General features: G+C 38.6%; 1 protein-coding gene across 1 annotated transcript in view; it reads right to left on the bottom strand.

The window, feature by feature from the left end:
* Positions 1-15,534, bottom strand: part of MAPK10 (mitogen-activated protein kinase 10) — an 89,462-nt gene extending 73,928 nt beyond the window's left edge. Inside the window, exon 1 of the mRNA XM_042812046.1 lies at positions 15,472-15,534. The gene's annotated coding sequence lies outside the window, so the exon portion shown is untranslated. The remainder of the gene's footprint in view (positions 1-15,471) is intronic.
* Between the last annotated feature and the right edge of the window lie 1,523 nt (positions 15,535-17,057).

Raw genomic sequence — 17,057 nt, 5'->3', positions numbered from 1 at the left:
GTTTGTCACAACAGACTATTAATCACACAAATAAATTGGCCTCTCAGAATACATAACCCAATTACCGGAACAAAGACACAGCTCTTCCCAGATGTGAAATAAACAGAAACAGGAAATATAATGCAATTCCAATGTTCCTCCTCTGGTCTTCTCGCAGTGAAGGGAGGGACAAAAGCAGAGTGACAGCCTGGTCTAGCAGCTGCCATTGCTGACTTACAAATACACAGCTGCATTAAGATATTCATTTCTTCATATATGCTTTTGTGCCTAAAATGTATCAATAAAAAAAGAAAAAGAAAACATTCACCAAAAAAAAAAAAAAATGCATTTTCTGCTCATTTTGTCCTGACATCTGCCTGCTGGTCAGTCAGGTTCCACTCCACACATCCTTTCATTCCAAATGCCCCAGCTAGACTAAAGAAACTACAGACGTAACACACTTACACGCATGCTGTTTTCTTCTGTGTAGCTCAAGGGGTGCCCTAAGCCTAAGCTTCATCTCATCCCATTCCTTTTGGTTACTCCTTGAAACAGCAAGGTCACAAAGCAAAGTTCTTCTTTACCACTAGCAGAAGAAGACAACAAATGAAACCAGCAGAGCTTAAGACTAGATGGATGGCAGAGACTGAGGTTGCTTCAAATGAAGTTAAATAAACATAGAAATAAAGAAAATATTTATTCCTTCAGACTGGAGAGAAAAACGTTTATGCAATTATTTTCAAGGAGCTATCTAATAAATGAGATTGTGGGATCCTTCCAACACAAGCCATCCTATGATCTAAAAGACAGCACAGCGCAACTTACCTTAGTCCTAGAGACATGAATGGGACCAAAGACATTAGCACTCAGTGCTTAAATATGGGTTTTTTACATACAGACTGTAGTGCAGCTCCTAAGGGTTGGAGGTAAGAAAGCATGTGGGAACAGCAGCAGTCATCTTGTCTACCCATGAACTAGTATGGATACACTCTAACTTCTTACCCATGACAGGCCCTTGCAGGGTACACGAAGGCAGAACAGAATGCAAACAGAGCATTTACTTAGCATCCTTGTCCAGCAACAGGTAGACAATCACAATGTGCTGCTGCTTAAACTGAGACAACTACTGTTATCAGATATATACAACACCGAAATATTTACTTGATTGCTTTTTTCTTTGCCTGTATTTGCCTTTGCTGTTATCCATAAAATTGTTAAGAGGAAACTTGGCACTTGAAGAAATTGTGCTAGAGACAGATTTCTTTTCCCCAGGCAATAAAGGTACTTAATGCTGGTTTTGAACTAGTTTTCATTGCATTCTGCCTAAGAAAAGAACAGACAAGCATGTGACAATTCTGATATGAAAAGAATAATTTCAGGTTGAGAATTAAAAATAATTATAGCTATGAGGGGGGGAAAAAAAAAAAAAAAGATATCAGGAGTGCTGGATTTTTGGTACAAAACACAATGTGTAGTTGCAGAGCCTGCTGTAAGTTTAAAAAAAAAAAAAAAAAAAAAAGACCAAAGGCCCAGCACTGACCAACCAGCTGCACAAAGCATGCTCAGGAGAGGGAAGCGGAAAGTACCCCAGTTGAAGTACACATAGAACAATAGGTCCCAGGAATGAATTGAAAAGAGACACAGTAATTGGACAGAACCACCCAGAACCTGTTCATCCTCCCACATGAACTAGTTAGACAGATCTACACATTGCTGGCTGTACTCAGATGCAGTCAAGTTATTCTAGCATGTAAAGTAACACAGATTAAGAATAATCACACAGTAAAATGGTTTTTAAATCAGCATTTAAGAGAGCAAAGAGACAACGAGTCATCTATAGGCTGCCTTTACTCCCTCTAACAGAGGTGTTCTCTAGACATCCTACAGCTGAAACAGGTATCACAAGTATTTAAAACCAACCTGATCATTGTATTTGGAGATCATAGAAGAGCTCCTTGCAAAATTCTCCATTGAAAATGAGCACTAAGAACAAAGACACTCCTCAGTTTTCTCTTATGTGTTATTATAAGCTTACTATAGTTGAAGATGCACAGGATCAAAGAACAGCTGATTACACAATGCCCACAAATCTCAGGGAAGAAGAAGAATTATTGAGTAAGCCCAAGAAATACATCAACCACTGAGTCACCACTGTCATATGTGGATGAAGAAATATGTCACCTTTGTGATGACAGATGGAGGAAGATGTATGTACAGAGCTGGGGAAAGGAGGGACCTGCAGCTGAAGCAAACAAACCCACACCACAGGATGACAGCCTGGAAAAACTGAAGATTCACTCAGCAGGAATAAAATCTATCTAGATTGCAGAGATCTTAATAAGGCTATCCCAAGAAATCAGCCCTCCCCTCCCATGCCAGACATTTTGCTTAAAACATATTTAATAATCTGCACAGACACTACCAAAGATAGTCAATTGTCTGAACCCAGTTCTTTGATGAGGAAAAACCAAACAAAACACTAAAAACGGAATGTTTTTCCATCTATTTATTTTTGGCAATCAAATCATTTGACAAAGCATCATTACATAGGAGCAAAGGAAATCGTGAAGGCATTGCCTGCATTCACACTGTAGTTCATGTCACGGTAACTTCAGGGAGAGACTGAAGCTGAAGATGGCCACAATGCAAGCAGAAAATACTAAGGTCACTGCAGATAAAATCCAGTTTGTGACAGAAGATGATAGGACAGTCGCTCTTCTCTGCCAGAACACAGCCAAGAAAGGTAAAGCCACTATAAAATGGTAAAGCACAGTGGGAGCTCCAGATGCAGAATGTACCAGATGGAAGCTTTTCTGACCGCTGTGGCATACTCCAACAGCAGCGTGGCAATCAGCAGGAAAAGCACTCTGGGCAGAAGAGCCTGGTCCCCTCCTGCCAACAGCACAGCGCCTGTACACAACAGCTGTTTGTGCATAGTACCACAGTCACAGCCACACACAGCAGTAATCTGGGCAATATGGTAATGATGAACGCTGTGCTATGCGACATGCACAGGGAATGTATTTAGAGGATCATAAAGGCAACAATCAGTATTTGGGTCAGCTATTAAAAACTGCCATCGCCATCCTTCGAGATGCACCTTAGGTGAAAAATGTCCATAAGACAACAAGTATGTGGAAATGAATGAGACAACACCTGCTACACACAGATGGATTAACCAGGAACTGTCAGCACTACTGCTGCCATGGCTGTTTGGAATGCTCTGAGTGGGAAAGGTTGCAGAAATGAAAATGCACTCACTCAGCAATAAAATGCAGTACTCTCTTTATCATGAAAAAAATTCACAGAATCACAGGGCTTGGAAGACACCTCTGGAGATCCCCCAACTCAACCCTCTGCTAAAGCAGTTCCCTGCAGCAGGTCACACAGGAGTGTGTCTAGATAGACCCTGAATATCTCCAGAGAAAGAGACTCTACAGCCTCTCTGGTGGTGGTTCTGATGCTCAAATCATCAGAGGGTTCTGGGTAGAGGGAGGAGGGTTTTACATGACCCAGATCCCAACGGTAAACCTGCACAGATGGGATGATCGCTGTCTGGTATCCAATAATGAAGGATCTAGTTCAGACTTCAGCCCTTTTTGTCACTCTGTCTCTGATGCGGGGAAGCAGGGATACCACAAGCCTGTACATTTCAGCCACAAACACATCAGTATTTCTGTAATTGAAGTAAACTGATGCAAATACACATGCACATGTGGGCGGCCTATGGAGAGAAAATTGTTTTCTGTCTGTGGAAGTATCTTTTCCTGCCCTGCAATTTGATTTTTATGTATTTGAGCATCATGCAGTAACATGCATGATGCTGTACTTCATTTTAAGCACCTGGATACTCTGACTAGAGCACTGTTCAATTGCTTAAAGTTTAGATTTTAAGGATGGATCAGTTGCTTAAAATTAGGTATGTATATACATATCTTGTTAAGCTGAACTGTCCCTTCAGTGCTGGGGGGAACAGCGGGTTCAGAAACACCACTGCTGGCAACAAGAAAGCAAACAGAATAGAATACTGTATATAACTTACGTAGTTGGCAGATGCTACTATTTCTCAAATCAAAACTGAAAAATTAAGGACTAAAAATGTTGGTGAATATCCCTAATTTAGAATTTCTTCAGTTCCAATTCCCATTGGGTGATTATCTTGCTTCCCTTGCTTTCAGGTTCACATATTGGTCCTGAGAGAGACTGACTAGGGATATCTCTGCTCTGCTAATAGCACAGATGGAGTAGCAACATTGTTATACCCATCCTTATTAAGAAAACTCTTCCTTATCTTTCTGTTCACTCCCAAAACAATGATCTGAGAGCACTATTTTAATCACAGAATCATAGAACCATAAAATCAATTGAGTTGAAAGGGACCCTTAAAGGTCAACTAGTCCAATACCCCTGCAATGAACAGGGACGCTTACAGCAACATCAGGTGCTCAGAGTCCCATCCAGCTTGACTTTGAATGTCTTCAGGGATGGGGCTTCTATTACCTCTCTGGGCAACGTGTGCCAATGCTTCACTGTTTATATTGTGAAAAACTTCTTCATTATGTCCAGTGTAAAACCTCCCTCCCTTAGTCTGAAAACATTTCCCCTTGTCCTATTACAAGAGATCCTGCTAGAGAGTCTGTTCCCTTCTTTCTTGTAGCCTATCAATGTTTTTCTCCTTCCACTGCAGTCAGATAGCACACATTACCTCCACTGTCAGATATTAAGAAGCATGAACACAAATTCCATTATAGAATCACAGAAACACCAAGGTTGGAAAAGACCTACAAGATCATCCAGTTCCAACCATTCACCTATCACCAATAGTTCTCACCAAATCATGTCCCTCAGCACAATGTCTAAACATTCCTTGAACACCTCCATTTAGGGTCAAATATTGCTCAGATATGGTAAGCACCAGAAATTCCAACAGTCACAAAGGTTAAATACTTTTTTAAAAAGAATTCAAGCTGCAATGACCTGAAATCCTTCAAACTCAGGCTGGACAGCTTGTCAGAGGCTGGTTCCAAGTGCCAGATCCCAGGCAGGATTCAGAATGTCTTGTCCTGTCCTGCAGGTGAGCTGAAAAAGTCATAAATTATCCTCACCATTTTGCCAGCAAAGGATCCTGGACTGCATTCATGTTCACCCACTACAGGGTAGTATAAATCATAACATAATGCCTTGTCAAACCTACGGTCCATCAGTCCATGATGGAGAAGTGTCCAGGAGCACCTCAAGCAGTTGCTGTCACCCCAGAGCAATGTACTGACCCTCAGTTCTGTGCACCCAGCCATAAAATGGCAGCAATAATACTGATTTTTCAGGATTGATATGAAGCTTAGTAAAGCTGGTTTAAGTGCTTTGTTATGCTTGAGCAAAAAAGGAAATTATTATAATTTTAAATGAAGATTAATTATAAAACTGTTAACATAAGCATATTAGAGAAATGAATGGCGAGGCAGCAATTTAAGTCGCTTTCTTGAGAGATAATTTCATATGCATCTTGTTATCGCTAATCCCCACTTTCCTAAATCCAGTGCTTGTTTCCCTGCACTAAAGCTAAGAAGAGGCAATATGCCATCACTGAAATGCTGATTGAAAAATTAGCCTCCATGCAGAACTGTTCTAATCACTACATGCTATACATCTGCCTGTCACAGCTTCAGCCTGGAAAATAGAGCAGTGCACCAAGATGGCATTTGTAGCAAGTCTCTCTTGCAATTTTGTACAAGAAACCTAGAGAGTGCACTCTTCCCTTAATCTGGTAATGATATAAAATCCTTTCCTAAGCGCGCTGCTTGGATGAAAACTTAGGACTAAAAAGCATATAATGCTGAAGATGGTACAGAACCTGTAATAAAGGAATTAAGCAAAATAACCTAATTATGTTTGATGTACAAAATTGCCAAAGCAAGTATTGATTCAGTTCCTAGTCCCTAAATCTCCCATAAATATGTTCTATGAGCTTATGCCCCATCACTTATGCTATGCATGCAAATAAAGACAGAGCTCCAGGCTCATCTTCAAATAGAAAATAAAAGGAAAAATCAGCCAACCCACCTCATTGCATCCTCCAGTCTATTTGCATTACAGAGTCTCCTCAGAAAAGTTAAATCACCATAAAATCTGTTCAAATCCTCTAAGAGGATAAATATTTCAGGCTAAAACAATGCATCTTCATAAAAGCTCCCCTGCACTTGTACAACTTCCCTCCCAGAATTTAGGAAAGCAGTGGTGGTTTTCGGAAATCAAGTCAAATGAACAAACATTCAAAATACTTGTCTTTGTTCTCTAGCATCTTCCCTTTCTCTCATCCTGTTCTCACTACAATGTGTTACATGAGATTTCACTACTAAACACAGCACTTGGCGAACAAACAAATGCACATGGATTTATTGCACACGGATTTATTGCACACAAAGACAAATCATTTAAATGCCTTAGTTATAGGGCTCCTAACACCTCCTTCCAAACAAACAAACGACAAAAAACACCTAGAATCAGAAGTACAGAAAGTCAACTGATTGCATTACATTCCATTTGGATAACAAGCCTGACAAACCAAAGCATAGAGGTAGTGGTGAATATACATGCAACTAAGGAATTAAGATACAGAATTCTACAGTGTGTAGAATAGTGCAGAAGAGCACACATGCTCATAAAAGGCCCAGTTCTGCATCCTGAGTAAAGAGGCCTAAATTCTGCTGATTAGTTGTGCTTCACATCTCACAAGACAAAGTTGCAGCAAACACCAACATAGCTTGTTTGGTTTTTTTTTTTCTTTGAGTAATTCTGTACTGAATGCAGTACAGAGATGTCATCAGTAGAAAGCTGAAGTTTAACATGAAAAAAATAAAGGCCTCAGTGCCATAGAAGGAACATTATCCTAAAAAGATACACCATTATCTGACAGCAAGCATTTGAAACTTAATGGTAATATCAGCTATTTTTTTTTTATAAGCATTTGGGACCTCACCTTAACTGAAAGAAAGTGCTTGCATCACATACTGTGGAGCAACATTCAACATCAACTTATACAACACCAATAGCAGAGCTGTAATGAAAATCTTGATCATTCTGATTACTTCCTAAACTAACAGCTTAGAGCCTATATACCTCTTTTTACTATAGGAATAAAGATTCTAGACAGAAACAGCACATTATTTTACTGTAGTATTATCACTATTCAATACAGCATAATGGCTTATAACTCTCTTGATACCATTTTTTAATGCTCATACATGGTAATAAAGACCAAAGTTTCACTAATGCACATTCAGGAAATCTACTGGGAGTTACACCAAGTGCTACTTACATAAGTATAAATGCATTTTGTTTATTTATTATAACAGTTACATATTCACTGAAGTTATTGTGAACAATATGAGGTTGACTTATAACCAACATGAAAAACCTCTCCATGCGTTGAGACATTATCAACATTACGAAGTTTCTTGTGCCATGAGTGAAATGTTTTATCAGAAAGATAAATCCAACATAATGGTGCCATTAACTACGGTTATTAATTCTGCCTTCATTTTGCTACATTTATGCCATGTCTGTTAGTAATCTTCCCATATGCTCATCCTTTGGAGCAGAGATTCAGTGTCTTTCCAAAATGTAGCTCAGTGCTACAGCACAAAGGTCAGAAAAGACAGATACATTCACTTCAGTGGGGAAACAGAAGGCATTCATTGCACTCTCTTTCTGAGACAAATCTTAACTCCAAGATGAAACTGTTCATTAGAACATAAGGATCGAAAGAAAATAAATTTCAAGTGTCTGGAGCAAGTGTCCATATGGAAGAAAAAAAAAACAGCCAAAGAAATTTTGCAATGATGAAAGGTAAGTTGGTTTTTCATTGGCTGTTTTCTATTACTAGAAAAAGACATGGCATTCAGTGAACAAAGTAGAACAAGTGCTGATTCCTGGATTAGGCAGTGGCAAAAGTATTTTGAGCATCATTATGATTATTCTTTGCAATGAACTGAGGACTTAACTGATTAAATAAAGCTTTTTAGATAAGGAAGCACAATATTGCTAATCCTGGTGACTGATATTAAAAAAGCTTCCTCTTCTTCACCCTTACAATGAGTTCTGGAATGAAGCCAAAGCAGTTCTGCTGACATCTGCAGAAAGCGGGAGAGGAACAAAGGAAAGCAGTAGAGGCCAGGCTTCTTCCTCCCCCCACCACTCTTCATTGAAGCAAGTACATTTGGGAGGTATAAAGGGAGAAACATTCATAGCTGCCATCATGTACCAAAGCATAAGGTAACCATTTCCAGCATTTTAGATTCACCAAGATCTAAGGCAGTAACTCTTACCATCAGCATGCAAAAAAGGCTGCTCAATGCAACAGATAAAGGATCTGACAGTAAAAATGCTTCTAAACAATGATTTAGAACAATATTCTCAGAACATCCCTGTATTTCACTACTAACGCAGTTCTTTTGAAATGGCATCTGTTTTAATATAAGTATTTTTAAATTGCAAAAGGTCTGCAAAACTATTAATATGGAGCAGCAAGTAGTGGTAGTGGTTGGTCAGAAGGAGCTCATGTGACACGATCAGTAGAAGACCAAAGTGTGCTGTGTAGCCCTGCAGGATGAGTCACAAAAGGCCTAACAGCCTCCTGCTGAGGGGGAATACACATGAAACCACAGGTTAAGTTGCTCTACAAGGACAGCCATCACGAAGAAGCATTTGTCATGCTTCAGGAGTTGAGCCTTGTTTGGTACACAGGTAATTTCCTTAACTCTTCTTTTTCATATGTAAACACCTGCTAAGTAAACTTATGCTTATGCTTAAACTGATTTATGCTTAAAGATGACAAAAATGAGTTTTCTGAGTACCAGAAAGTTTCTCTGCAGCATGGTCAGGTTTGAGGTTGGAGCTTAAGCTATGATTTGAATGATCAGCACTTACAATTCAAGTAGGGCTTTGTTGGTGACAGTCAAACTCTGACATGAGATTGTGAGTTGATTACTTCCCCCCCATGCTTTTTTTTCACTGTAAAATAAAGCAATTTTGGGGTCACATCATAGAATGAAGGTTGGAAAAGACCACTAAGATAATTTAGTCCAATTGTCAATTGTTTGATTTAGAGAGTGCGGAGTACCATCAGCACAAAAGACACATCCAGGCTGTCTGTGCATCATACCATTTTCATGATCCCACCAAGGTTCCACTACCAGTTAACAGGTTTGACTACCTGGTGTGCAGATCACAGTTGTCAGGCCAACAAACTCTCAAGCTCACCAGGCACATCCATGCTAAGATTCAGGTGAATATATTTTTTTTCCCCAATATGCCTGTTCACACGTTGCCAGGAGTATTAAACTAAATAGAATGCAAATGACAGCTTCTGTAAAACATCATAGTATATATATATATAAAAAAAAAGGATTGCACTGTAAGTTTCTTGGATTAAGGAGCACACAACATCTTGAAAACATGGGTTTTACTATCTATAGATTATTGCAATTTGTACAGACAGGTATTCTCGCCAAACTCCTCTCTTACAAAAGACATCCACCATATTCCCTTATGCAGCTTGATAATAAAATTAATTTTAAGCACAGCAGCAAATTAAGCTTTCACGGTGCCACAAAAATGTCCATCAACACATGGATGACTGAAATCTAACAAAATTAATGCAGACGCATAAGTAGGATTGCGATACATAATTACCACATGCAGATTTTTTCAGGAACAGCTCAAAGATTTTTCTCTCTTGTGATTTTTTTCTATGTTTCAGGAGGAACAACATTGAAAGTTTCACTTGTTTTTATCTTTGAGCTCTTATTTGAAGATGTGAGCCATTCTTCAAGCACTGATTTCTGTGGTGGACTGTCTGCAGTGTTTGAGGTAGGATAGGGTAGCATAGAGTAGGAAAGTTAAGTGGCAGATACCTTCCAACAGAAGGAATCGTGATCAGAAAAGGGCTTAGTTCTAAAAGAACAGGGGCAAGAGCATTTATTCATATAACATCATAGCTCAATACGCCATCTGGTTCTGATGTGCAACCAACAAAAAACCTTCATGTCCATGCTATGAGGCACATGGAAATTAATTTCTCCCTGATCTCTGTCATGCTCTCTTTACTTCAATGCTAGCAGCTTACAATGGAAGCAAATCCTCCCATCCCTCTTCCTCCTGTCCCTATCACTGCAGTGCTGGTGGGTCGGAGCAAGAAGTATCTACAGTACTGCTCAGACCACTCCATCCCATACACAGGTCCAAAGAAGTAACCCTGGTAAATAGAGCCCAAGCTGCATTTTATTCCAGAAACAAACACAGAAAGGAAGTGGATTAGGAAGTCTCTGTATCATATACTGCATTGATTTATACAAACTAACCTGGAATAGCAGCCATGTAAACACAGAATTGTATACAGGGCAAATTACTCCATAGGCTGCTGTACAAACAGAGCCTTTAATGATGACTTCTTAACCACCCAGAACCAGAACTCCTCCTCCTATGAGGTGCTTCACAGCCTCATAGTTCTTTCAAAGACCCTGCAATCTTACAACGCAAATATTTTTATTCCTGGGATAGGAGCAGTAGCTTCACCTAATGTCAACTAGAAGTCATCACTTGCTCTGCAAGTAGAACTTCTTATTCACATTAAATATCTAGAAAAGAGATCATAAATCAGAAAGGAGTTAGAAAGTGTTGAAGATGGCAACAGATAATATGTAAAAGGTGACCAAATATCTATCTAAAAAAAACCAAAAAAATACCAACCAAGATACAATCAGATTCCTGGAATATCAGAGAGCTCAGGTAATCATTAGAGCATTCTTTGTTGCTATCTTGTTCTTACTTTTAATCACCAAATATTTGGTTAATGGCCACTGAAGGCAGCAACCTAGGTTTTTCAAGTTACAGACAGGCTGAACAACTCCAATTCTTTAAAAAAAACCAAAAAAAAAAAACAACTATACACAAAGCTATCCACTATCCAGAAGCTCAAGCACATCCATTTAATAATTGTTTCTCATACTCATGGCAGATTAGTTGTTCTAATAAATTTCACTAGCACCTCAGAGCATAGTAATAATGCACAAGTGGTGGTACCACCCCTGCAATGGTCCTCTTCTCACCAACCTGCCACCCATACAGAGGTCTGCATCCAACACAAGGACACTGCAGAGCCTGAGGATCAACCTGTGGATCTACAGGGAGTTGGGAAAAATCCCAGAAAACTCAGCTCTCTGGAGAGTCCTCCTCTGTCCATACCTGCCAGACCTTTCACTTGCTCCTGTTGGCAGACTGAGACATGAGATCATTTTTGTAACAACAGCACATAAATAGGCACAGAAATCAGAAAACACATTAAGAAGTGTAGAAGAGGAAATAGGGAAAGCATTTCCTTATGTGGTTACAGAATACTTCCTACCACTTCATGTATTACAGGTATGCCATGACCATACACACAGCTGAGTTCACTGATGCTTTGGTCTCCTTCCTACCTCTTTGCTGGCACCATTCTCTGTGCTCTGATTCAGCATTTTCATTTATTCCTCTGCATGCTATTTAAATTATCTTTACACAACATGTACAGATGACACTGAAAAACTATTCCAAGATTCAGAGGACATTTGTTTGACACTGTTCCCATATTCTGCAGCAATACTGCTGGATGTTTCATAAGGTTGGGAGGAGAGCCTGCCAAACATTGAATTCACCTTCCAGGTGGCGCAGAGGTAATGTTTCCATCAGCAACTCAACAGATACAGCAGAGATACCAGCATTTCACCTGAGACATTCACCTGGCACAGGGAAATATAAGAGTCATTAAGTTTACTCCTTTTCACGAAGCACAGACTGACATGGTAAAATAAAAGCATTTGATCATCAGTATTACAGAGTGAAACTAAAGACCTGGAGAACTCCTAAAGACAGACATCTGCATTTTAACATCCATGTCTCAACAAGCATTCAGAAAGATGATGAATGTGCACTTCGGTCTTATGATAAATAAATAAAATAAATAAAGGCATCATCTTTATTAAATAACATCAAACCCAAAAGTCAAAATTTGTCACATGTTCCCAAAATCTTGTGATACCACAAAGGAATAGCCTTCATGGAACTGCTGGAATGATTTGAAGCCTTGAGCTGTAAGATATTCAATTTTCTCTTTTTTCTTTTTATTTAATTTTTTATTTTTTAAATGAATAAGGATGAAAAGCCTACTTTTTATTAAAAGGAAGCTCACAGTTTCTCATATGTATGTGTCACTGAGCCTAGGGCTTTTTAAATAGCTGCAAGAGTTGAGAAAACTGCATTTCAGTATCACTTAAAATATGAATTTTACCAGCCGCAAAGAATATCAAATGGCAAACTAAAGACGGAGGAAGAAGGGATATGCACCAGAGTGAGAAGTAAAAGCAGAAAAAAGAATTCTGCCTTCAGAAGGGAATTAAAACATCCTGCACAACACTATCCAAAAAAAGTTTGTCTCATTTGTTGTCATACAGCAGTTTTTATAGACACAAGCTTTTCCTGCTAAGGAAGACAGGGAAGCAAAACACCAGCTTCTCCAGAAATTGTGCTCTAAGCTCCTCTGACAAAAGTCTACTGTAACTACCAAACTCACTTAATGTTTTGTCTTCCATACAGGCAGTTCTCTGAACAGTGTAGGATAAGACTCTTCCTTTGAAAGTTAAAAGCAAAGTTTTGAACAAGGTTTCTGACTTCACGTACAACTTCCACTGCTATAAAATCTTTGTTTTCATGAGCAGGAATGTTTGGATGAAGAATGAATGAACTTGCATGTGAATATGAACAATATTAACTGAAGAGATCCTGAACAGAAAGTATAAATATTTTTATATCAAAAGCTGAAGATTTCAAGTTGTCCCAACTTCATGCAACTTTTACAGGACTGTATCTACATCTGATCACAACTCATAAAGGACATAATATTCCTAAAGAGACTCAGACTTTCCTTCCTGTGGAGCTGCGTACTCAGAGCAAGACCACACATTCTTTGATTTTTCTCTTAAAATACTCAATAGTGCTGACTCTCAACAAGACATCATCTGGAAGGAAAGTTTCTCAAGTAAATCTCCACTTACAGCATCTCTGAGGAAAAAGATAGCATCAAGCAAACTCCTCATCACATAGTTTCTGAAAACCGCTGTTTGTGCTGATCACCCATCTTCATAAAATCACTGAGATTGGAAAAGGCCCCTAAGGTCACTAAGTCCAACCCCCAATCCACCCCACCAAGCCCACTGACCACATCCCTCAGTGCCACATCTCCATGGCTCTTGAACGCCTCCAGGGATGGTAATGCTACCACCTGGGCAGCCTATTCCAATGCCTCACCACTCGTTCTAAAAAGCAATCTCTCCCAGTATCCAAGCTGAACTGAAAAAAAACTTAAAGAACAGATGGGAAGAACAAAGCTAGAGGAAATTACTCAGAAGAGAGCACTGAACTCATAGAGAAAGTCAACCAAACACAACATGCATGATTTAAATACTGTGCAACAGTATTCATAGCTGCAACACTCGAAGGCATCTTGGTGACCTGAGGGACAAATGATCAAGTCACACAGCTTGTAGGCTGAAGTATCACTGTGTTCCATGAAGACAAAATGAGCACTGAGCTTTGCATATACCACTAAATGCTATAGAAGTGGAGATTACACTCAGCTTCTTCAAAAAGAATTTTCAACATATTCACCAATTTTTAGAATGTTCACGGTGAGAGAGTATGAACTCACACCTATGGGCTAATCATGTTAGCACATAGACAATACCATCAAAATTCCATGCAACTTATCTGATTTAATTGCAGACATGTTAACAAAATCCTGTATTTGTTATATTAGAATAAAATTGCACAACACATACTTGCCATGAGTCATATTTTGCTGTTACAAGTTTACACAAACTGTTATTATCTACAACTAGCAAATTACCTCTGTGCTGCTAAACACAGAAATTAAAATTGAAAAGAAACAGTGGTATGGTTTTGCACTTAATTCAAAGCTCAGCCAAACCCAATCATATAAGAAGAGTTAAGTCTCACAGACGTAAGAATCAACATACTACATCAAGATAAAATCTGCCTTGCTAACAAGAACTGCTTTTGATCAGACTCCATAGACCTTAATCTCTAAGAATTCAAATGCATCATGGTGGTAATACAGGGAAGTTTTCAAGTTCTAAATGAGCACCTTACACTGAATGTCCACAAGTCAGGGGAGAAGACATCCCGACTAGGATTCTTTCATGAAATATTACTCATGTCAAATACATGGTTTCCTGCCTTGGAGGCATGTTAAATTCCAACAGTACACAACATCTTTCAATGGTCTCATATACATTGCTTTTCACTACATTCTCACACATTTTACTCCAGAACAGAATCAAGTAGATAAAACCACCTAATCTTTTCTTTTTGTTTCTTCTTTCCAGCAGTTCTACCAAGGATGACAATGGCACATTATCAGACACTTTATTACGCTATTAGCCACGTACCGCTATTGCCCACCAGTCTGTATGTACTGCAAGTGTTCATCTTTGCCTAATCTACAGAATCATAGAAATTCTATATTTTGCTGGAAAGTAGGAACATTTTGATGACTTGAATTTACGCAATATTTTCGCAATAGCCTCAGAAATGGAATATGACCTTAACCATTAATAACAGCCAAATCACAGAAGACTTTCATGAAATCTACAGAGCAACTTGTACCTGATTCTTTTATTCAAAACTCTTGACTTCCTGTTCATGCTGACTGTGGTGACAGGAGCTAGTCAATATCTAGCTGTTATTAAGATGGGGAAAAATGTGTATAAGCATATTTTGAATGGAAATTTGTTTACCCTAAAGACTTGCAGGATTTCACAATGTCTATTCTCTAATTACGAGACACATAAAACCAGCTCTGCATATCCCAAAGATAAGCCAGAATAACCTTAGAGAAAACATCAATGAAAACATCTTAAGTAATTTTGGTCCTAAAATTACTCCTGTAGATTTGCATATGCTTCAAGACAGTGTACTTAAAAAAAACAAAAAAAAAACATTATTTGATTTTTATCTCTATTCTCAGAATTTGTTTTCTTGCTGTAAATTTCTTCATCCCAGGACAGGAAAATATGTCACAAATCGTCTTATGCCTCCTCAGTCATCTCACAGACAGAGAAACCAAGTCACCTTTCCTCTCACTTGCCTCAAATAAAAGAAATATAAAACAACAATAAAAAAGGGTCTCTCATCTTAGTTTTATTATCTTTGTCTTCACTCTTCCACCAAAGCCATATTGCCAACACATCTGATAGCAACATGTACAACACAGCACTGATATACTTGAAAAAGGCATTTACAACAAGGAAGCATTAAGCTCAAATGCATGAACAGTTACTAGAAGCTGAAATTTTATCCTCACACTTATAATAGTCAGCATTCACTCTGGCACTTATTCTGCCAAGGAACATGATTTAATAAAATGGTATATTGTCAACTCACCACAGCATGTGCTATGCCTCATCTATAGGAAATGGTTTGAAGGCATCAGCTTCACACATGAGTTGCCATAGCTGATACTGGAGACTGGCTGGCTGCTGGTACAGCTTTCTAATACTAGCCCTAGACATTAAAAAAAAAAAAAAAAAAGAGAAAAACATTTGGGTTTGGGGGTTTTAGGCAAGTTAAACACAGACAAACTAAGTTAAACCAGAGCATCAATACTTGCATGTCACACAACAAAGAAATTTACGATTTTCCTGATATTCCCATTCAGGAAAGTATCTATATGGACCATTAGCTTACTTTCTTACCTGGAAAGAAAAAATGTTAAAGACCAAAAATAACACAAAATGAAGTGCTGCTTAAATGGGAAAGAGGTGTCATGCTTATTTTTCACAAAAAAAATAAAAATGGAAAAATAAAGGAGGGCAAACCCAACTGTTCAGGAGCTCATGTTCAAAACTATTCCAAATTACAACACACAGCATTACAAATCATGAAACTGTCCTTAAGTCTGTTTCTATTTCATCTTTTCAGATGAGATCTTCTGATTTTTCCTTGGAGGAGGAAACTTCAGCAACCTGCACTGAAATGCTGAGATTTATACACAGGCATCTATTAATAATAGCTGGGGATTACACTGTAATTTGACTTGTGATCAAAAGTTGGCAACAGAAGTGCTTTATGAAACGTTGATACACTGAGGCATAAGGAAAGCCCTTGAATTGCTGCCTTCTATGAAATCACGATGCTCTTAAAAAGCACCACCACAACAAAGCACTTGCAAATGATGGAGCATTCGTACTTCCACACAAGCTTAAGAAACAGGGTAAGCAGCAAATGTAAGAAGCTGTGAGAATAAACAGTAACTGAGAAGAGAAACAATTGCATACCACTCTGGTGTCTAACTACTGAACAAAACCCCAAGCATACAAATAGGTGATGAGTGTTAAGCAGAAGGCAACTGCATTCATCATTGATCATCACTAAACTCTGGGCAATATTTTCTTAGCATTATTTTGCAATGTCTTCAAATAACTCCAAAGAAAAGTGAACTGTACCTTGGAAGTCATGGAATATAAATAAAAATCTATATGTTAAAACAACTGCTTTATCAGTGAGAGACCACAACACTTTACATCCAAATCACAAACTCCCCAACTCCCTGAGATGTAATTCATAATTCCAAGTTACCTGACCCATTGCTGTGAAATCCTGCTGAAACAGCTATTGATGGAATTTTGCTCTTCAGAGCCTTCTGCTTTCAGTGTTTATTACAACACAGAAAATTGGCATCTATGCTAGGAGCTGGAAGTACCCTAAATTTTCCATATCTCACTGTGATACAAACAAGAGCCTATAATCATGAAGTCACGATGGTGTTCTTAATCCTGGACAAGAAAAGAACCTCTGTGTAAAAGTACAACTGCTCTTCCCCCCCCCCCCAAGAGGCTCTGATTCTGTCATATTCTCCAGACTTAATCCAAAGATAAAGTTAATGACCTTCCCTCGACGTGGAGGTGAGAACACTCTACTGCCACCAGTACATTCATATGCAAAATTAAAAATAAATAAATCAATCACTG

Source organism: Centrocercus urophasianus, unplaced genomic scaffold, assembly GCF_019232065.1.
Source record: "Centrocercus urophasianus isolate 14NV4802_14NV808 unplaced genomic scaffold, USGS_Curo_1.0 seq_13, whole genome shotgun sequence".
NCBI lineage: Eukaryota > Metazoa > Chordata > Aves > Galliformes > Phasianidae > Centrocercus > Centrocercus urophasianus.
This window is presented reverse-complemented; position numbering and strand designations above follow the sequence as displayed.